At 46.4% G+C, this 22058-nt stretch overlaps 10 non-coding genes across 10 annotated transcripts; all 10 read left to right on the top strand.

Annotated features, from left to right (window-relative positions):
- The first annotated feature begins 402 nt into the window (after positions 1-402).
- Positions 403-593, top strand: LOC130335694 (U2 spliceosomal RNA). The gene has a single exon (XR_008877269.1). It is a non-coding gene; the product is annotated as a U2 spliceosomal RNA (small nuclear RNA).
- A 2097-nt stretch (positions 594-2690) lies between these two features.
- On the top strand, positions 2691-2881 carry LOC130335693 (U2 spliceosomal RNA). Its single transcript, XR_008877268.1, has one exon. It is a non-coding gene; the product is annotated as a U2 spliceosomal RNA (small nuclear RNA).
- A 2093-nt stretch (positions 2882-4974) lies between these two features.
- Positions 4975-5165, top strand: LOC130335692 (U2 spliceosomal RNA). The gene has a single exon (XR_008877267.1). It is a non-coding gene; the product is annotated as a U2 spliceosomal RNA (small nuclear RNA).
- A 2095-nt stretch (positions 5166-7260) lies between these two features.
- On the top strand, positions 7261-7451 carry LOC130335691 (U2 spliceosomal RNA). The gene has a single exon (XR_008877266.1). It is a non-coding gene; the product is annotated as a U2 spliceosomal RNA (small nuclear RNA).
- Positions 7452-9543: 2092 nt separating this feature from the next.
- LOC130335690 (U2 spliceosomal RNA) lies at positions 9544-9734 on the top strand. Its single transcript, XR_008877265.1, has one exon. It is a non-coding gene; the product is annotated as a U2 spliceosomal RNA (small nuclear RNA).
- Positions 9735-11824: 2090 nt separating this feature from the next.
- LOC130335689 (U2 spliceosomal RNA) lies at positions 11825-12015 on the top strand. Its single transcript, XR_008877264.1, has one exon. It is a non-coding gene; the product is annotated as a U2 spliceosomal RNA (small nuclear RNA).
- A 2103-nt stretch (positions 12016-14118) lies between these two features.
- LOC130335688 (U2 spliceosomal RNA) lies at positions 14119-14309 on the top strand. Its single transcript, XR_008877263.1, has one exon. It is a non-coding gene; the product is annotated as a U2 spliceosomal RNA (small nuclear RNA).
- A 2098-nt stretch (positions 14310-16407) lies between these two features.
- LOC130335687 (U2 spliceosomal RNA) lies at positions 16408-16598 on the top strand. Its single transcript, XR_008877262.1, has one exon. It is a non-coding gene; the product is annotated as a U2 spliceosomal RNA (small nuclear RNA).
- Positions 16599-18690: 2092 nt separating this feature from the next.
- On the top strand, positions 18691-18881 carry LOC130335619 (U2 spliceosomal RNA). Its single transcript, XR_008877216.1, has one exon. It is a non-coding gene; the product is annotated as a U2 spliceosomal RNA (small nuclear RNA).
- A 2097-nt stretch (positions 18882-20978) lies between these two features.
- LOC130335686 (U2 spliceosomal RNA) lies at positions 20979-21169 on the top strand. The gene has a single exon (XR_008877261.1). It is a non-coding gene; the product is annotated as a U2 spliceosomal RNA (small nuclear RNA).
- Positions 21170-22058: the final 889 nt, after the last annotated feature.

The following is a 22058-nucleotide window of genomic DNA, read 5'->3' as shown; positions in this document are numbered from 1 at the left end:
CAGGCATGTCCTCTATGCTTACAGCTTCCCGTGGGTGTTGGTTTGATACCGTTTGGGGACAGCCAAGGAGGCATCTGCAGGCAACAAAGGTAGGTGTGTGCTTGTGTGTGTGTTTCCTATGCAGATCCTAAGCCCAGTGTCACATGCAAGTAGGAGGAGTAAGAAGGGTTCCTGGCAAATCCGGGTTATGGATTGCATTTAAAAAGGCCCCGTGGGAGTGCAATGGGCCCCTGTCTTGCTGCTTAGCAATAATGGTATGGGTTTAGGTTCTGCTGTGTGTACTGGTGGTTGACTGCCCCCCAGCCCAGAGTGTGCATGGAAAATTGTCTGGCAGCCTCCCTGACAGCAAGCAGTGATAGTGCCCATGAAGGGGACCTTGTTGGGCCCGCCCCTTTCACGGTTATCGCTTCTCGGCCTTTTGGCTAAGATCAAGTGTAGTATCTGTTCTTATCAGTTTAATATCTGATACGTCCCCTATCTGGGGACCATATATTAAATGGATTTTTGAGAACGGGGGCCGATTTCGAAGCTTGCTTCCGTCGCCCTATGCATTGACCCGATATGGCAGTATCTTCGGGTACAGTGCACCACCCCCTTACAGGGTTAAAAAGAAAGATTCCTACTTTCATTGCTACCTGCTTGCTGGCTAGCCAGCTAGCCAGCCCTGTGGGCCTTGCTGCTGCTGCAGCCAAAAAACAAAAGGTGGTGCTGCTGCTGCTTCTGCTGCTTCTGCTTCTGCTTGTGTCTGGCCCCTGTTGGAGCGTCCAGGCACAGGACTTCTGCTGCTGCTGACTAAATGGCCTCCTTAATTGGATCATTTGAGTAGCCAGCACACCTGTGCAGGTAGGGCATGACATGATAGGCAGCTGCCTTGATAGCGGGTGGGTGCTGAATGTTCCTAATTGACAAAATAAGATTAATGCTTATGAAGAAATATAAAATCTCATCCCTTCCCCAATATCGCGCCACACCCCTACCCCTTAATTCCCTGGTTGAACGTGATGGACATATGTCTTTTTTCGACCGTACTAACTATGTAACTATGTAACATAACATGGGGGGGGGGGGGGGGTCTCCTGGCTGTTCACACAGGTGTGTCATTGCTGTACATTGACCATGCATTGCTTCTGTGGTATTGCAAAGGCAAAGACAAATGCTTCCAGCCATCCATTGCACTAATGGATTGGTCATCAGCTGGCTGTCTATGTCCCGCATCAATATAGACCAAAGTACAGAGGGTTAGGCTATGCTATTGTGCACCTACCTGATGCATCAGAAGGTGCGAGGCCCTTGCTAAATTCTGTGCACAGACTTTGAGATCTATGCTTTAGACTGTATCTAAACCTGCTCCAACATGGACTGACATTCTGGCCTACTTTCAGCCGATGCGACTTGTCTGTCGCTGAACAGTCGCTTTTTATGTATTCAGCACCTATGTATAATGTTGTAAAAATGCTCTAGAAGCTAAAGTCGCAGAAATGTCACACATATTTGGCCTGCAACTTTCTGTGCGACAAATTCAGACAGGAAAAATCAGTATAAATCCTTAGAAAATTATCCCCCAGTGTCTCCATCTGCTGGCGGTATTGAATAAGCATTGCTGCACTGATGGGGTATGCATTAGACGAAAAAAAAGAAGAAAAAGAAGAATAATACGCCCAGAAAAGAGGCGAAAAGGAGAAAAACGTAAAATAACGTGAAAAAAAAGTAAGAGGAAGAGAAGGGAAAAAAAGGTGGAAATGGGTTTAAAAGTGATTTCGGCGGAGAAATATATATATATATATATATATATATATATATATATATATATATATATATGCGCACACACACACATAGATATAAACGTATTCTCCGTTGAGATATTGCAGCCGCTGCTGTGTCCAGGCCCAGGAGCCTTAGCACTGTGCTGTGATGTCACTCAATACCACTGACATCACTAGGTGTAAACAACATCTCTCCTTTGCTGTGTATGTGACTATGGAGCTGTTTGGTGATGTCGTCTATTACGGCCTTCATAGAAGCAACAGGAGATTGTTGCATCCATCTTGAACCCTCAGAACTACAGTGCTATGATGTCACTCACTTCCACAGGCCTTGCAGAGTGTAAACAACAACAACCCAGCTTTGTTGTGTATGTAACCAAAGGGATTTGTGATGTCACCTAGAACCTTCACAGCAGCGACAGCTTTATGAGGAGCATCAGCACTGCTCTGCCTGAGCAGAACCATCACCGCCATAGGTTGTCAAATAACCCGGATTTAACCCACACAGGTAAGTCCAATGGGGTGCAGGCATGTCCTCTATGCTTACAGCTTCCCGTGGGTGTTGGTTTGATACCGTTTGGGGACAGCCAAGGAGGCATCTGCAGGCAACAAAGGTAGGTGTGTGCTTGTGTGTGTGTTTCCTATGCAGATCCTAAGCCCAGTGTCACATGCAAGTAGGAGGAGTAAGAAGGGTTCCTGGCAAATCCGGGTTATGGATTGCATTTAAAAAGGCCCCGTGGGAGTGCAATGGGCCCCTGTCTTGCTGCTTAGCAATAATGGTATGGGTTTAGGTTCTGCTGTGTGTACTGGTGGTTGACTGCCCCCCAGCCCAGAGTGTGCATGGAAAATTGTCTGGCAGCCTCCCTGACAGCAAGCAGTGATAGTGCCCATGAAGGGGACCTTGTTGGGCCCGCCCCTTTCACGGTTATCGCTTCTCGGCCTTTTGGCTAAGATCAAGTGTAGTATCTGTTCTTATCAGTTTAATATCTGATACGTCCCCTATCTGGGGACCATATATTAAATGGATTTTTGAGAACGGGGGCCGATTTCGAAGCTTGCTTCCGTCGCCCTATGCATTGACCCGATATGGCAGTATCTTCGGGTACAGTGCACCACCCCCTTACAGGGTTAAAAAGAAAGATTCCTACTTTCATTGCTACCTGCTTGCTGGCTAGCCAGCTAGCCAGCCCTGTGGGCCTTGCTGCTGCTGCAGCCAAAAAACAAAAGGTGGTGCTGCTGCTGCTTCTGCTGCTTCTGCTTCTGCTTGTGTCTGGCCCCTGTTGGAGCGTCCAGGCACAGGACTTCTGCTGCTGCTGACTAAATGGCCTCCTTAATTGGATCATTTGAGTAGCCAGCACACCTGTGCAGGTAGGGCATGACATGATAGGCAGCTGCCTTGATAGCGGGTGGGTGCTGAATGTTCCTAATTGACAAAATAAGATTAATGCTTATGAAGAAATATAAAATCTCATCCCTTCCCCAATATCGCGCCACACCCCTACCCCTTAATTCCCTGGTTGAACGTGATGGACATATGTCTTTTTTCGACCGTACTAACTATGTAACTATGTAACATAACATGGGGGGGGGGGGGGTCTCCTGGCTGTTCACACAGGTGTGTCATTGCTGTACATTGACCATGCATTGCTTCTGTGGTATTGCAAAGGCAAAGACAAATGCTTCCAGCCATCCATTGCACTAATGGATTGGTCATCAGCTGGCTGTCTATGTCCCGCATCAATATAGACCAAAGTACAGAGGGTTAGGCTATGCTATTGTGCACCTACCTGATGCATCAGAAGGTGCGAGGCCCTTGCTAAATTCTGTGCACAGACTTTGAGATCTATGCTTTAGACTGTATCTAAACCTGCTCCAACATGGACTGACATTCTGGCCTACTTTCAGCCGATGCGACTTGTCTGTCGCTGAACAGTCGCTTTTTATGTATTCAGCACCTATGTATAATGTTGTAAAAATGCTCTAGAAGCTAAAGTCGCAGAAATGTCACACATATTTGGCCTGCAACTTTCTGTGCGACAAATTCAGACAGGAAAAATCAGTATAAATCCTTAGAAAATTATCCCCCAGTGTCTCCATCTGCTGGCGGTATTGAATAAGCATTGCTGCACTGATGGGGTATGCATTAGACGAAAAAAATGAAGAAAAAGAAGAATAATACGCCCAGAAAAGAGGCGAAAAGGAGAAAAACGTAAAAAAACGTGAAAAAAAAGTAAGAGGAAGAGAAGGGAAAAAAAGGTGGAAATGGGTTTAAAAGTGATTTCGGCGGAGAAATATATATATATATATATATATATATATATATATATATATATATATATGCGCACACACACACATAGATATAAACGTATTCTCCGTTGAGATATTGCAGCCGCTGCTGTGTCCAGGCCCAGGAGCCTTAGCACTGTGCTGTGATGTCACTCAATACCACTGACATCACTAGGTGTAAACAACATCTCTCCTTTGCTGTGTATGTGACTATGGAGCTGTTTGGTGATGTCGTCTATTACGGCCTTCATAGAAGCAACAGGAGATTGTTGCATCCATCTTGAACCCTCAGAACTACAGTGCTATGATGTCACTCACTTCCACAGGCCTTGCAGAGTGTAAACAACAACAACCCAGCTTTGTTGTGTATGTAACCAAAGGGATTTGTGATGTCACCTAGAACCTTCACAGCAGCGACAGCTTTATGAGGAGCATCAGCACTGCTCTGCCTGAGCAGAACCATCACCGCCATAGGTTGTCAAATAACCCGGATTTAACCCACACAGGTAAGTCCAATGGGGTGCAGGCATGTCCTCTATGCTTACAGCTTCCCGTGGGTGTTGGTTTGATACCGTTTGGGGACAGCCAAGGAGGCATCTGCAGGCAACAAAGGTAGGTGTGTGCTTGTGTGTGTGTTTCCTATGCAGATCCTAAGCCCAGTGTCACATGCAAGTAGGAGGAGTAAGAAGGGTTCCTGGCAAATCCGGGTTATGGATTGCATTTAAAAAGGCCCCGTGGGAGTGCAATGGGCCCCTGTCTTGCTGCTTAGCAATAATGGTATGGGTTTAGGTTCTGCTGTGTGTACTGGTGGTTGACTGCCCCCCAGCCCAGAGTGTGCATGGAAAATTGTCTGGCAGCCTCCCTGACAGCAAGCAGTGATAGTGCCCATGAAGGGGACCTTGTTGGGCCCGCCCCTTTCACGGTTATCGCTTCTCGGCCTTTTGGCTAAGATCAAGTGTAGTATCTGTTCTTATCAGTTTAATATCTGATACGTCCCCTATCTGGGGACCATATATTAAATGGATTTTTGAGAACGGGGGCCGATTTCGAAGCTTGCTTCCGTCGCCCTATGCATTGACCCGATATGGCAGTATCTTCGGGTACAGTGCACCACCCCCTTACAGGGTTAAAAAGAAAGATTCCTACTTTCATTGCTACCTGCTTGCTGGCTAGCCAGCTAGCCAGCCCTGTGGGCCTTGCTGCTGCTGCAGCCAAAAAACAAAAGGTGGTGCTGCTGCTGCTTCTGCTGCTTCTGCTTCTGCTTGTGTCTGGCCCCTGTTGGAGCGTCCAGGCACAGGACTTCTGCTGCTGCTGACTAAATGGCCTCCTTAATTGGATCATTTGAGTAGCCAGCACACCTGTGCAGGTAGGGCATGACAGGATAGGCAGCTGCCTTGATAGCGGGTGGGTGCTGAATGTTCCTAATTGACAAAATAAGATTAATGCTTATGAAGAAATATAAAATCTCATCCCTTCCCCAATATCGCGCCACACCCCTACCCCTTAATTCCCTGGTTGAACGTGATGGACATATGTCTTTTTTCGACCGTACTAACTATGTAACTATGTAACATAACATGGGGGGGGGGGGGGGGGGGGTCTCCTGGCTGTTCACACAGGTGTGTCATTGCTGTACATTGACCATGCATTGCTCCTGTGGTATTGCAAAGGCAAAGACAAATGCTTCCAGCCATCCATTGCACTAATGGATTGGTCATCAGCTGGCTGTCTATGTCCCGCATCAATATAGACCAAAGTACAGAGGGTTAGGCTATGCTATTGTGCACCTACCTGATGCATCAGAAGGTGCGAGGCCCTTGCTAAATTCTGTGCACAGACTTTGAGATCTATGCTTTAGACTGTATCTAAACCTGCTCCAACATGGACTGACATTCTGGCCTACTTTCAGCCGATGCGACTTGTCTGTCGCTGAACAGTCGCTTTTTATGTATTCAGCACCTATGTATAATGTTGTAAAAATGCTCTAGAAGCTAAAGTCGCAGAAATGTCACACATATTTGGCCTGCAACTTTCTGTGCGACAAATTCAGACAGGAAAAATCAGTATAAATCCTTAGAAAATTATCCCCCAGTGTCTCCATCTGCTGGCGGTATTGAATAAGCATTGCTGCACTGATGGGGTATGCATTAGACGAAAAAAAAGAAGAAAAAGAAGAATAATACGCCCAGAAAAGAGGCGAAAAGGAGAAAAACGTAAAAAAACGTGAAAAAAAAGTAAGAGGAAGAGAAGGGAAAAAAAGGTGGAAATGGGTTTAAAAGTGATTTCGGCGGAGAAATATATATATATATATATATATATATATATATATATATATATATGCGCACACACACACATAGATATAAACGTATTCTCCGTTGAGATATTGCAGCCGCTGCTGTGTCCAGGCCCAGGAGCCTTAGCACTGTGCTGTGATGTCACTCAATACCACTGACATCACTAGGTGTAAACAACATCTCTCCTTTGCTGTGTATGTGACTATGGAGCTGTTTGGTGATGTCGTCTATTACGGCCTTCATAGAAGCAACAGGAGATTGTTGCATCCATCTTGAACCCTCAGAACTACAGTGCTATGATGTCACTCACTTCCACAGGCCTTGCAGAGTGTAAACAACAACAACCCAGCTTTGTTGTGTATGTAACCAAAGGGATTTGTGATGTCACCTAGAACCTTCACAGCAGCGACAGCTTTATGAGGAGCATCAGCACTGCTCTGCCTGAGCAGAACCATCACCGCCATAGGTTGTCAAATAACCCGGATTTAACCCACACAGGTAAGTCCAATGGGGTGCAGGCATGTCCTCTATGCTTACAGCTTCCCGTGGGTGTTGGTTTGATACCGTTTGGGGACAGCCAAGGAGGCATCTGCAGGCAACAAAGGTAGGTGTGTGCTTGTGTGTGTGTTTCCTATGCAGATCCTAAGCCCAGTGTCACATGCAAGTAGGAGGAGTAAGAAGGGTTCCTGGCAAATCCGGGTTATGGATTGCATTTAAAAAGGCCCCGTGGGAGTGCAATGGGCCCCTGTCTTGCTGCTTAGCAATAATGGTATGGGTTTAGGTTCTGCTGTGTGTACTGGTGGTTGACTGCCCCCCAGCCCAGAGTGTGCATGGAAAATTGTCTGGCAGCCTCCCTGACAGCAAGCAGTGATAGTGCCCATGAAGGGGACCTTGTTGGGCCCGCCCCTTTCACGGTTATCGCTTCTCGGCCTTTTGGCTAAGATCAAGTGTAGTATCTGTTCTTATCAGTTTAATATCTGATACGTCCCCTATCTGGGGACCATATATTAAATGGATTTTTGAGAACGGGGGCCGATTTCGAAGCTTGCTTCCGTCGCCCTATGCATTGACCCGATATGGCAGTATCTTCGGGTACAGTGCACCACCCCCTTACAGGGTTAAAAAGAAAGATTCCTACTTTCATTGCTACCTGCTTGCTGGCTAGCCAGCTAGCCAGCCCTGTGGGCCTTGCTGCTGCTGCAGCCAAAAAACAAAAGGTGGTGCTGCTGCTGCTTCTGCTGCTTCTGCTTCTGCTTGTGTCTGGCCCCTGTTGGAGCGTCCAGGCACAGGACTTCTGCTGCTGCTGACTAAATGGCCTCCTTAATTGGATCATTTGAGTAGCCAGCACACCTGTGCAGGTAGGGCATGACATGATAGGCAGCTGCCTTGATAGCGGGTGGGTGCTGAATGTTCCTAATTGACAAAATAAGATTAATGCTTATGAAGAAATATAAAATCTCATCCCTTCCCCAATATCGCGCCACACCCCTACCCCTTAATTCCCTGGTTGAACGTGATGGACATATGTCTTTTTTCGACCGTACTAACTATGTAACTATGTAACATAACATGGGGGGGGGGGGGGGGGGTCTCCTGGCTGTTCACACAGGTGTGTCATTGCTGTACATTGACCATGCATTGCTTCTGTGGTATTGCAAAGGCAAAGACAAATGCTTCCAGCCATCCATTGCACTAATGGATTGGTCATCAGCTGGCTGTCTATGTCCCGCATCAATATAGACCAAAGTACAGAGGGTTAGGCTATGCTATTGTGCACCTACCTGATGCATCAGAAGGTGCGAGGCCCTTGCTAAATTCTGTGCACAGACTTTGAGATCTATGCTTTAGACTGTATCTAAACCTGCTCCAACATGGACTGACATTCTGGCCTACTTTCAGCCGATGCGACTTGTCTGTCGCTGAACAGTCGCTTTTTATGTATTCAGCACCTATGTATAATGTTGTAAAAATGCTCTAGAAGCTAAAGTCGCAGAAATGTCACACATATTTGGCCTGCAACTTTCTGTGCGACAAATTCAGACAGGAAAAATCAGTATAAATCCTTAGAAAATTATCCCCCAGTGTCTCCATCTGCTGGCGGTATTGAATAAGCATTGCTGCACTGATGGGTATGCATTAGACGAAAAAAAAGAAGAAAAAGAAGAATAATACGCCCAGAAAAGAGGCGAAAAGGAGAAAAACGTAAAAAAACGTGAAAAAAAAGTAAGAGGAAGAGAAGGGAAAAAAAGGTGGAAATGGGTTTAAAAGTTATTTCGGCGGAGAAATATATATATATATATATATATATATATATATATATATATATATGCGCACACACACACATAGATATAAACGTATTCTCCGTTGAGATATTGCAGCCGCTGCTGTGTCCAGGCCCAGGAGCCTTAGCACTGTGCTGTGATGTCACTCAATACCACTGACATCACTAGGTGTAAACAACATCTCTCCTTTGCTGTGTATGTGACTATGGAGCTGTTTGGTGATGTCGTCTATTACGGCCTTCATAGAAGCAACAGGAGATTGTTGCATCCATCTTGAACCCTCAGAACTACAGTGCTATGATGTCACTCACTTCCACAGGCCTTGCAGAGTGTAAACAACAACAACCCAGCTTTGTTGTGTATGTAACCAAAGGGATTTGTGATGTCACCTAGAACCTTCACAGCAGCGACAGCTTTATGAGGAGCATCAGCACTGCTCTGCCTGAGCAGAACCATCACCGCCATAGGTTGTCAAATAACCCGGATTTAACCCACACAGGTAAGTCCAATGGGGTGCAGGCATGTCCTCTATGCTTACAGCTTCCCGTGGGTGTTGGTTTGATACCGTTTGGGGACAGCCAAGGAGGCATCTGCAGGCAACAAAGGTAGGTGTGTGCTTGTGTGTGTGTTTCCTATGCAGATCCTAAGCCCAGTGTCACATGCAAGTAGGAGGAGTAAGAAGGGTTCCTGGCAAATCCGGGTTATGGATTGCATTTAAAAAGGCCCCGTGGGAGTGCAATGGGCCCCTGTCTTGCTGCTTAGCAATAATGGTATGGGTTTAGGTTCTGCTGTGTGTACTGGTGGTTGACTGCCCCCCAGCCCAGAGTGTGCATGGAAAATTGTCTGGCAGCCTCCCTGACAGCAAGCAGTGATAGTGCCCATGAAGGGGACCTTGTTGGGCCCGCCCCTTTCACGGTTATCGCTTCTCGGCCTTTTGGCTAAGATCAAGTGTAGTATCTGTTCTTATCAGTTTAATATCTGATACGTCCCCTATCTGGGGACCATATATTAAATGGATTTTTGAGAACGGGGGCCGATTTCGAAGCTTGCTTCCGTCGCCCTATGCATTGACCCGATATGGCAGTATCTTCGGGTACAGTGCACCACCCCCTTACAGGGTTAAAAAGAAAGATTCCTACTTTCATTGCTACCTGCTTGCTGGCTAGCCAGCTAGCCAGCCCTGTGGGCCTTGCTGCTGCTGCAGCCAAAAAACAAAAGGTGGTGCTGCTGCTGCTTCTGCTGCTTCTGCTTCTGCTTGTGTCTGGCCCCTGTTGGAGCGTCCAGGCACAGGACTTCTGCTGCTGCTGACTAAATGGCCTCCTTAATTGGATCATTTGAGTAGCCAGCACACCTGTGCAGGTAGGGCATGACATGATAGGCAGCTGCCTTGATAGCGGGTGGGTGCTGAATGTTCCTAATTGACAAAATAAGATTAATGCTTATGAAGAAATATAAAATCTCATCCCTTCCCCAATATCGCGCCACACCCCTACCCCTTAATTCCCTGGTTGAACGTGATGGACATATGTCTTTTTTCGACCGTACTAACTATGTAACTATGTAACATAACATGGGGGGGGGGGGGGGGGGGGGTCTCCTGGCTGTTCACACAGGTGTGTCATTGCTGTACATTGACCATGCATTGCTTCTGTGGTATTGCAAAGGCAAAGACAAATGCTTCCAGCCATCCATTGCACTAATGGATTGGTCATCAGCTGGCTGTCTATGTCCCGCATCAATATAGACCAAAGTACAGAGGGTTAGGCTATGCTATTGTGCACCTACCTGATGCATCAGAAGGTGCGAGGCCCTTGCTAAATTCTGTGCACAGACTTTGAGATCTATGCTTTAGACTGTATCTAAACCTGCTCCAACATGGACTGACATTCTGGCCTACTTTCAGCCGATGCGACTTGTCTGTCGCTGAACAGTCGCTTTTTATGTATTCAGCACCTATGTATAATGTTGTAAAAATGCTCTAGAAGCTAAAGTCGCAGAAATGTCACACATATTTGGCCTGCAACTTTCTGTGCGACAAATTCAGACAGGAAAAATCAGTATAAATCCTTAGAAAATTATCCCCCAGTGTCTCCATCTGCTGGCGGTATTGAATAAGCATTGCTGCACTGATGGGGTATGCATTAGACGAAAAAAAAGAAGAAAAAGAAGAATAATACGCCCAGAAAAGAGGCGAAAAGGAGAAAAACGTAAAAAAACGTGAAAAAAAAGTAAGAGGAAGAGAAGGGAAAAAAAGGTGGAAATGGGTTTAAAAGTGATTTCGGCGGAGAAATATATATATATATATATATATATATATATATATATATGCGCACACACACACATAGATATAAACGTATTCTCCGTTGAGATATTGCAGCCGCTGCTGTGTCCAGGCCCAGGAGCCTTAGCACTGTGCTGTGATGTCACTCAATACCACTGACATCACTAGGTGTAAACAACATCTCTCCTTTGCTGTGTATGTGACTATGGAGCTGTTTGGTGATGTCGTCTATTACGGCCTTCATAGAAGCAACAGGAGATTGTTGCATCCATCTTGAACCCTCAGAACTACAGTGCTATGATGTCACTCACTTCCACAGGCCTTGCAGAGTGTAAACAACAACAACCCAGCTTTGTTGTGTATGTAACCAAAGGGATTTGTGATGTCACCTAGAACCTTCACAGCAGCGACAGCTTTATGAGGAGCATCAGCACTGCTCTGCCTGAGCAGAACCATCACCGCCATAGGTTGTCAAATAACCCGGATTTAACCCACACAGGTAAGTCCAATGGGGTGCAGGCATGTCCTCTATGCTTACAGCTTCCCGTGGGTGTTGGTTTGATACCATTTGGGGACAGCCAAGGAGGCATCTGCAGGCAACAAAGGTAGGTGTGTGCTTGTGTGTGTGTTTCCTATGCAGATCCTAAGCCCAGTGTCACATGCAAGTAGGAGGAGTAAGAAGGGTTCCTGGCAAATCCGGGTTATGGATTGCATTTAAAAAGGCCCCGTGGGAGTGCAATGGGCCCCTGTCTTGCTGCTTAGCAATAATGGTATGGGTTTAGGTTCTGCTGTGTGTACTGGTGGTTGACTGCCCCCCAGCCCAGAGTGTGCATGGAAAATTGTCTGGCAGCCTCCCTGACAGCAAGCAGTGATAGTGCCCATGAAGGGGACCTTGTTGGGCCCGCCCCTTTCACGGTTATCGCTTCTCGGCCTTTTGGCTAAGATCAAGTGTAGTATCTGTTCTTATCAGTTTAATATCTGATACGTCCCCTATCTGGGGACCATATATTAAATGGATTTTTGAGAACGGGGGCCGATTTCGAAGCTTGCTTCCGTCGCCCTATGCATTGACCCGATATGGCAGTATCTTCGGGTACAGTGCACCACCCCCTTACAGGGTTAAAAAGAAAGATTCCTACTTTCATTGCTACCTGCTTGCTGGCTAGCCAGCTAGCCAGCCCTGTGGGCCTTGCTGCTGCTGCAGCCAAAAAACAAAAGGTGGTGCTGCTGCTGCTTCTGCTGCTTCTGCTTCTGCTTGTGTCTGGCCCCTGTTGGAGCGTCCAGGCACAGGACTTCTGCTGCTGCTGACTAAATGGCCTCCTTAATTGGATCATTTGAGTAGCCAGCACACCTGTGCAGGTAGGGCATGACATGATAGGCAGCTGCCTTGATAGCGGGTGGGTGCTGAATGTTCCTAATTGACAAAATAAGATTAATGCTTATGAAGAAATATAAAATCTCATCCCTTCCCCAATATCGCGCCACACCCCTACCCCTTAATTCCCTGGTTGAACGTGATGGACATATGTCTTTTTTCGACCGTACTAACTATGTAACTATGTAACATAACATGGGGGGGGGGGGGGGGGGGGGGTCTCCTGGCTGTTCACACAGGTGTGTCATTGCTGTACATTGACCATGCATTGCTTCTGTGGTATTGCAAAGGCAAAGACAAATGCTTCCAGCCATCCATTGCACTAATGGATTGGTCATCAGCTGGCTGTCTATGTCCCGCATCAATATAGACCAAAGTACAGAGGGTTAGGCTATGCTATTGTGCACCTACCTGATGCATCAGAAGGTGCGAGGCCCTTGCTAAATTCTGTGCACAGACTTTGAGATCTATGCTTTAGACTGTATCTAAACCTGCTCCAACATGGACTGACATTCTGGCCTACTTTCAGCCGATGCGACTTGTCTGTCGCTGAACAGTCGCTTTTTATGTATTCAGCACCTATGTATAATGTTGTAAAAATGCTCTAGAAGCTAAAGTCGCAGAAATGTCACACATATTTGGCCTGCAACTTTCTGTGCGACAAATTCAGACAGGAAAAATCAGTATAAATCCTTAGAAAATTATCCCCCAGTGTCTCCATCTGCTGGCGGTATTGAATAAGCATTGCTGCACTGATGGGGTATGCATTAGACGAAAAAAAAGAAGAAAAAGAAGAATAATACGCCCAGAAAAGAGGCGAAAAGGAGAAAAACGTAAAAAAACGTGAAAAAAAAGTAAGAGGAAGAGAAGGGAAAAAAAGGTGGAAATGGGTTTAAAAGTGATTTCGGCGGAGAAATATATATATATATATATATATATATATATATATATATATATATATATATGCGCACACACACACATAGATATAAACGTATTCTCCGTTGAGATATTGCAGCCGCTGCTGTGTCCAGGCCCAGGAGCCTTAGCACTGTGCTGTGATGTCACTCAATACCACTGACATCACTAGGTGTAAACAACATCTCTCCTTTGCTGTGTATGTGACTATGGAGCTGTTTGGTGATGTCGTCTATTACGGCCTTCATAGAAGCAACAGGAGATTGTTGCATCCATCTTGAACCCTCAGAACTACAGTGCTATGATGTCACTCACTTCCACAGGCCTTGCAGAGTGTAAACAACAACAACCCAGCTTTGTTGTGTATGTAACCAAAGGGATTTGTGATGTCACCTAGAACCTTCACAGCAGCGACAGCTTTATGAGGAGCATCAGCACTGCTCTGCCTGAGCAGAACCATCACCGCCATAGGTTGTCAAATAACCCGGATTTAACCCACACAGGTAAGTCCAATGGGGTGCAGGCATGTCCTCTATGCTTACAGCTTCCCGTGGGTGTTGGTTTGATACCGTTTGGGGACAGCCAAGGAGGCATCTGCAGGCAACAAAGGTAGGTGTGTGCTTGTGTGTGTGTTTCCTATGCAGATCCTAAGCCCAGTGTCACATGCAAGTAGGAGGAGTAAGAAGGGTTCCTGGCAAATCCGGGTTATGGATTGCATTTAAAAAGGCCCCGTGGGAGTGCAATGGGCCCCTGTCTTGCTGCTTAGCAATAATGGTATGGGTTTAGGTTCTGCTGTGTGTACTGGTGGTTGACTGCCCCCCAGCCCAGAGTGTGCATGGAAAATTGTCTGGCAGCCTCCCTGACAGCAAGCAGTGATAGTGCCCATGAAGGGGACCTTGTTGGGCCCGCCCCTTTCACGGTTATCGCTTCTCGGCCTTTTGGCTAAGATCAAGTGTAGTATCTGTTCTTATCAGTTTAATATCTGATACGTCCCCTATCTGGGGACCATATATTAAATGGATTTTTGAGAACGGGGGCCGATTTCGAAGCTTGCTTCCGTCGCCCTATGCATTGACCCGATATGGCAGTATCTTCGGGTACAGTGCACCACCCCCTTACAGGGTTAAAAAGAAAGATTCCTACTTTCATTGCTACCTGCTTGCTGGCTAGCCAGCTAGCCAGCCCTGTGGGCCTTGCTGCTGCTGCAGCCAAAAAACAAAAGGTGGTGCTGCTGCTGCTTCTGCTGCTTCTGCTTCTGCTTGTGTCTGGCCCCTGTTGGAGCGTCCAGGCACAGGACTTCTGCTGCTGCTGACTAAATGGCCTCCTTAATTGGATCATTTGAGTAGCCAGCACACCTGTGCAGGTAGGGCATGACATGATAGGCAGCTGCCTTGATAGCGGGTGGGTGCTGAATGTTCCTAATTGACAAAATAAGATTAATGCTTATGAAGAAATATAAAATCTCATCCCTTCCCCAATATCGCGCCACACCCCTACCCCTTAATTCCCTGGTTGAACGTGATGGACATATGTCTTTTTTCGACCGTACTAACTATGTAACTATGTAACATAACATGGGGGGGGGGGGGGGGGTCTCCTGGCTGTTCACACAGGTGTGTCATTGCTGTACATTGACCATGCATTGCTTCTGTGGTATTGCAAAGGCAAAGACAAATGCTTCCAGCCATCCATTGCACTAATGGATTGGTCATCAGCTGGCTGTCTATGTCCCGCATCAATATAGACCAAAGTACAGAGGGTTAGGCTATGCTATTGTGCACCTACCTGATGCATCAGAAGGTGCGAGGCCCTTGCTAAATTCTGTGCACAGACTTTGAGATCTATGCTTTAGACTGTATCTAAACCTGCTCCAACATGGACTGACATTCTGGCCTACTTTCAGCCGATGCGACTTGTCTGTCGCTGAACAGTCGCTTTTTATGTATTCAGCACCTATGTATAATGTTGTAAAAATGCTCTAGAAGCTAAAGTCGCAGAAATGTCACACATATTTGGCCTGCAACTTTCTGTGCGACAAATTCAGACAGGAAAAATCAGTATAAATCCTTAGAAAATTATCCCCCAGTGTCTCCATCTGCTGGCGGTATTGAATAAGCATTGCTGCACTGATGGGGTATGCATTAGACGAAAAAAAAGAAGAAAAAGAAGAATAATACGCCCAGAAAAGAGGCGAAAAGGAGAAAAACGTAAAAAAACGTGAAAAAAAAGTAAGAGGAAGAGAAGGGAAAAAAAGGTGGAAATGGGTTTAAAAGTGATTTCGGCGGAGAAATATATATATATATATATATATATATATATATATATATATATATATATATGCGCACACACACACATAGATATAAACGTATTCTCCGTTGAGATATTGCAGCCGCTGCTGTGTCCAGGCCCAGGAGCCTTAGCACTGTGCTGTGATGTCACTCAATACCACTGACATCACTAGGTGTAAACAACATCTCTCCTTTGCTGTGTATGTGACTATGGAGCTGTTTGGTGATGTCGTCTATTACGGCCTTCATAGAAGCAACAGGAGATTGTTGCATCCATCTTGAACCCTCAGAACTACAGTGCTATGATGTCACTCACTTCCACAGGCCTTGCAGAGTGTAAACAACAACAACCCAGCTTTGTTGTGTATGTAACCAAAGGGATTTGTGATGTCACCTAGAACCTTCACAGCAGCGACAGCTTTATGAGGAGCATCAGCACTGCTCTGCCTGAGCAGAACCATCACCGCCATAGGTTGTCAAATAACCCGGATTTAACCCACACAGGTAAGTCCAATGGGGTGCAGGCATGTCCTCTATGCTTACAGCTTCCCGTGGGTGTTGGTTTGATACCGTTTGGGGACAGCCAAGGAGGCATCTGCAGGCAACAAAGGTAGGTGTGTGCTTGTGTGTGTGTTTCCTATGCAGATCCTAAGCCCAGTGTCACATGCAAGTAGGAGGAGTAAGAAGGGTTCCTGGCAAATCCGGGTTATGGATTGCATTTAAAAAGGCCCCGTGGGAGTGCAATGGGCCCCTGTCTTGCTGCTTAGCAATAATGGTATGGGTTTAGGTTCTGCTGTGTGTACTGGTGGTTGACTGCCCCCCAGCCCAGAGTGTGCATGGAAAATTGTCTGGCAGCCTCCCTGACAGCAAGCAGTGATAGTGCCCATGAAGGGGACCTTGTTGGGCCCGCCCCTTTCACGGTTATCGCTTCTCGGCCTTTTGGCTAAGATCAAGTGTAGTATCTGTTCTTATCAGTTTAATATCTGATACGTCCCCTATCTGGGGACCATATATTAAATGGATTTTTGAGAACGGGGGCCGATTTCGAAGCTTGCTTCCGTCGCCCTATGCATTGACCCGATATGGCAGTATCTTCGGGTACAGTGCACCACCCCCTTACAGGGTTAAAAAGAAAGATTCCTACTTTCATTGCTACCTGCTTGCTGGCTAGCCAGCTAGCCAGCCCTGTGGGCCTTGCTGCTGCTGCAGCCAAAAAACAAAAGGTGGTGCTGCTGCTGCTTCTGCTGCTTCTGCTTCTGCTTGTGTCTGGCCCCTGTTGGAGCGTCCAGGCACAGGACTTCTGCTGCTGCTGACTAAATGGCCTCCTTAATTGGATCATTTGAGTAGCCAGCACACCTGTGCAGGTAGGGCATGACATGATAGGCAGCTGCCTTGATAGCGGGTGGGTGCTGAATGTTCCTAATTGACAAAATAAGATTAATGCTTATGAAGAAATATAAAATCTCATCCCTTCCCCAATATCGCGCCACACCCCTACCCCTTAATTCCCTGGTTGAACGTGATGGACATATGTCTTTTTTCGACCGTACTAACTATGTAACTATGTAACATAACATGGGGGGGGGGGGGGGGGTCTCCTGGCTGTTCACACAGGTGTGTCATTGCTGTACATTGACCATGCATTGCTTCTGTGGTATTGCAAAGGCAAAGACAAATGCTTCCAGCCATCCATTGCACTAATGGATTGGTCATCAGCTGGCTGTCTATGTCCCGCATCAATATAGACCAAAGTACAGAGGGTTAGGCTATGCTATTGTGCACCTACCTGATGCATCAGAAGGTGCGAGGCCCTTGCTAAATTCTGTGCACAGACTTTGAGATCTATGCTTCAGACTGTATCTAAACCTGCTCCAACATGGACTGACATTCTGGCCTACTTTCAGCCGATGCGACTTGTCTGTCGCTGAACAGTCGCTTTTTATGTATTCAGCACCTATGTATAATGTTGTAAAAATGCTCTAGAAGCTAAAGTCGCAGAAATGTCACACATATTTGGCCTGCAACTTTCTGTGCGACAAATTCAGACAGGAAAAATCAGTATAAATCCTTAGAAAATTATCCCCCAGTGTCTCCATCTGCTGGCGGTATTGAATAAGCATTGCTGCACTGATGGGGTATGCATTAGACGAAAAAAAAGAAGAAAAAGAAGAATAATACGCCCAGAAAAGAGGCGAAAAGGAGAAAAACGTAAAAAAACGTGAAAAAAAAGTAAGAGGAAGAGAAGGGAAAAAAAGGTGGAAATGGGTTTAAAAGTGATTTCGGCGGAGAAATATATATATATATATATATATATATATATATATATATATATATGCGCACACACACACATAGATATAAACGTATTCTCCGTTGAGATATTGCAGCCGCTGCTGTGTCCAGGCCCAGGAGCCTTAGCACTGTGCTGTGATGTCACTCAATACCACTGACATCACTAGGTGTAAACAACATCTCTCCTTTGCTGTGTATGTGACTATGGAGCTGTTTGGTGATGTCGTCTATTACGGCCTTCATAGAAGCAACAGGAGATTGTTGCATCCATCTTGAACCCTCAGAACTACAGTGCTATGATGTCACTCACTTCCACAGGCCTTGCAGAGTGTAAACAACAACAACCCAGCTTTGTTGTGTATGTAACCAAAGGGATTTGTGATGTCACCTAGAACCTTCACAGCAGCGACAGCTTTATGAGGAGCATCAGCACTGCTCTGCCTGAGCAGAACCATCACCGCCATAGGTTGTCAAATAACCCGGATTTAACCCACACAGGTAAGTCCAATGGGGTGCAGGCATGTCCTCTATGCTTACAGCTTCCCGTGGGTGTTGGTTTGATACCGTTTGGGGACAGCCAAGGAGGCATCTGCAGGCAACAAAGGTAGGTGTGTGCTTGTGTGTGTGTTTCCTATGCAGATCCTAAGCCCAGTGTCACATGCAAGTAGGAGGAGTAAGAAGGGTTCCTGGCAAATCCGGGTTATGGATTGCATTTAAAAAGGCCCCGTGGGAGTGCAATGGGCCCCTGTCTTGCTGCTTAGCAATAATGGTATGGGTTTAGGTTCTGCTGTGTGTACTGGTGGTTGACTGCCCCCCAGCCCAGAGTGTGCATGGAAAATTGTCTGGCAGCCTCCCTGACAGCAAGCAGTGATAGTGCCCATGAAGGGGACCTTGTTGGGCCCGCCCCTTTCACGGTTATCGCTTCTCGGCCTTTTGGCTAAGATCAAGTGTAGTATCTGTTCTTATCAGTTTAATATCTGATACGTCCCCTATCTGGGGACCATATATTAAATGGCTTTTTGAGAACGGGGGCCGATTTCGAAGCTTGCTTCCGTCGCCCTATGCATTGACCCGATATGGCAGTATCTTCGGGTACAGTGCACCACCCCCTTACAGGGTTAAAAAGAAAGATTCCTACTTTCATTGCTACCTGCTTGCTGGCTAGCCAGCTAGCCAGCCCTGTGGGCCTTGCTGCTGCTGCAGCCAAAAAACAAAAGGTGGTGCTGCTGCTGCTTCTGCTGCTTCTGCTTCTGCTTGTGTCTGGCCCCTGTTGGAGCGTCCAGGCACAGGACTTCTGCTGCTGCTGACTAAATGGCCTCCTTAATTGGATCATTTGAGTAGCCAGCACACCTGTGCAGGTAGGGCATGACATGATAGGCAGCTGCCTTGATAGCGGGTGGGTGCTGAATGTTCCTAATTGACAAAATAAGATTAATGCTTATGAAGAAATATAAAATCTCATCCCTTCCCCAATATCGCGCCACACCCCTACCCCTTAATTCCCTGGTTGAACGTGATGGACATATGTCTTTTTTCGACCGTACTAACTATGTAACTATGTAACATAACATGGGGGGGGGGGGGGGGGGTCTCCTGGCTGTTCACACAGGTGTGTCATTGCTGTACATTGACCATGCATTGCTTCTGTGGTATTGCAAAGGCAAAGACAAATGCTTCCAGCCATCCATTGCACTAATGGATTGGTCATCAGCTGGCTGTCTATGTCCCGCATCAATATAGACCAAAGTACAGAGGGTTAGGCTATGCTATTGTGCACCTACCTGATGCATCAGAAGGTGCGAGGCCCTTGCTAAATTCTGTGCACAGACTTTGAGATCTATGCTTTAGACTGTATCTAAACCTGCTCCAACATGGACTGACATTCTGGCCTACTTTCAGCCGATGCGACTTGTCTGTCGCTGAACAGTCGCTTTTTATGTATTCAGCACCTATGTATAATGTTGTAAAAATGCTCTAGAAGCTAAAGTCGCAGAAATGTCACACATATTTGGCCTGCAACTTTCTGTGCGACAAATTCAGACAGGAAAAATCAGTATAAATCCTTAGAAAATTATCCCCCAGTGTCTCTATCTGCTGGCGGTATTGAATAAGCATTGCTGCACTGATGGGGTATGCATTAGACGAAAAAAAAGAAGAAAAAGAAGAATAATACGCCCAGAAAAGAGGCGAAAAGGAGAAAAACGTAAAAAAACGTGAAAAAAAAGTAAGAGGAAGAGAAGGGAAAAAAAGGTGGAAATGGGTTTAAAAGTGATTTCGGCGGAGAAATATATATATATATATATATATATATATATATATATATATATATATATGCGCACACACACACATAGATATAAACGTATTCTCCGTTGAGATATTGCAGCCGCTGCTGTGTCCAGGCCCAGGAGCCTTAGCACTGTGCTGTGATGTCACTCAATACCACTGACATCACTAGGTGTAAACAACATCTCTCCTTTGCTGTGTATGTGACTATGGAGCTGTTTGGTGATGTCGTCTATTACGGCCTTCATAGAAGCAACAGGAGATTGTTGCATCCATCTTGAACCCTCAGAACTACAGTGCTATGATGTCACTCACTTCCACAGGCCTTGCAGAGTGTAAACAACAACAACCCAGCTTTGTTGTGTATGTAACCAAAGGGATTTGTGATGTCACCTAGAACCTTCACAGCAGCGACAGCTTTATGAGGAGCATCAGCACTGCTCTGCCTGAGCAGAACCATCACCGCCATAGGTTGTCAAATAACCCGGATTTAACCCACACAGGTAAGTCCAATGGGGTGCAGGCATGTCCTCTATGCTTACAGCTTCCCGTGGGTGTTGGTTTGATACCGTTTGGGGACAGCCAAGGAGGCATCTGCAGGCAACAAAGGTAGGTGTGTGCTTGTGTGTGTGTTTCCTATGCAGATCCTAAGCCCAGTGTCACATGCAAGTAGGAGGAGTAAGAAGGGTTCCTGGCAAATCCGGGTTATGGATTGCATTTAAAAAGGCCCCGTGGGAGTGCAATGGGCCCCTGTCTTGCTGCTTAGCAATAATGGTATGGGTTTAGGTTCTGCTTTGTGTACTGGTGGTTGACTGCCCCCCAGCCCAGAGTGTGCATGGAAAATTGTCTGGCAGCCTCCCTGACAGCAAGCAGTGATAGTGCCCATGAAGGGGACCTTGTTGGGCCCGCCCCTTTCACGGTTATCGCTTCTCGGCCTTTTGGCTAAGATCAAGTGTAGTATCTGTTCTTATCAGTTTAATATCTGATACGTCCCCTATCTGGGGACCATATATTAAATGGATTTTTGAGAACGGGGGCCGATTTCGAAGCTTGCTTCCGTCGCCCTATGCATTGACCCGATATGGCAGTATCTTCGGGTACAGTGCACCACCCCCTTACAGGGTTAAAAAGAAAGATTCCTACTTTCATTGCTACCTGCTTGCTGGCTAGCCAGCTAGCCAGCCCTGTGGGCCTTGCTGCTGCTGCAGCCAAAAAACAAAAGGTGGTGCTGCTGCTGCTTCTGCTGCTTCTGCTTCTGCTTGTGTCTGGCCCCTGTTGGAGCGTCCAGGCACAGGACTTCTGCTGCTGCTGACTAAATGGCCTCCTTAATTGGATCATTTGAGTAGCCAGCACACCTGTGCAGGTAGGGCATGACATGATAGGCAGCTGCCTTGATAGCGGGTGGGTGCTGAATGTTCCTAATTGACAAAATAAGATTAATGCTTATGAAGAAATATAAAATCTCATCCCTTCCCCAATATCGCGCCACACCCCTACCCCTTAATTCCCTGGTTGAACGTGATGGACATATGTCTTTTTTCGACCGTACTAACTATGTAACTATGTAACATAACATGGGGGGGGGGGGGGGGGGGGGGTCTCCTGGCTGTTCACACAGGTGTGTCATTGCTGTACATTGACCATGCATTGCTTCTGTGGTATTGCAAAGGCAAAGACAAATGCTTCCAGCCATCCATTGCACTAATGGATTGGTCATCAGCTGGCTGTCTATGTCCCGCATCAATATAGACCAAAGTACAGAGGGTTAGGCTATGCTATTGTGCACCTACCTGATGCATCAGAAGGTGCGAGGCCCTTGCTAAATTCTGTGCACAGACTTTGAGATCTATGCTTTAGACTGTATCTAAACCTGCTCCAACATGGACTGACATTCTGGCCTACTTTCAGCCGATGCGACTTGTCTGTCGCTGAACAGTCGCTTTTTATGTATTCAGCACCTATGTATAATGTTGTAAAAATGCTCTAGAAGCTAAAGTCGCAG

The sequence above is a fragment of the Hyla sarda genome, unplaced genomic scaffold (genome assembly GCF_029499605.1).
Source record: "Hyla sarda isolate aHylSar1 unplaced genomic scaffold, aHylSar1.hap1 scaffold_455, whole genome shotgun sequence".
NCBI classification, from domain to species: domain Eukaryota; kingdom Metazoa; phylum Chordata; class Amphibia; order Anura; family Hylidae; genus Hyla; species Hyla sarda.
Note: the sequence above shows the minus strand (reverse complement) of the source record. Positions and strands in the feature narration are given on the sequence as shown.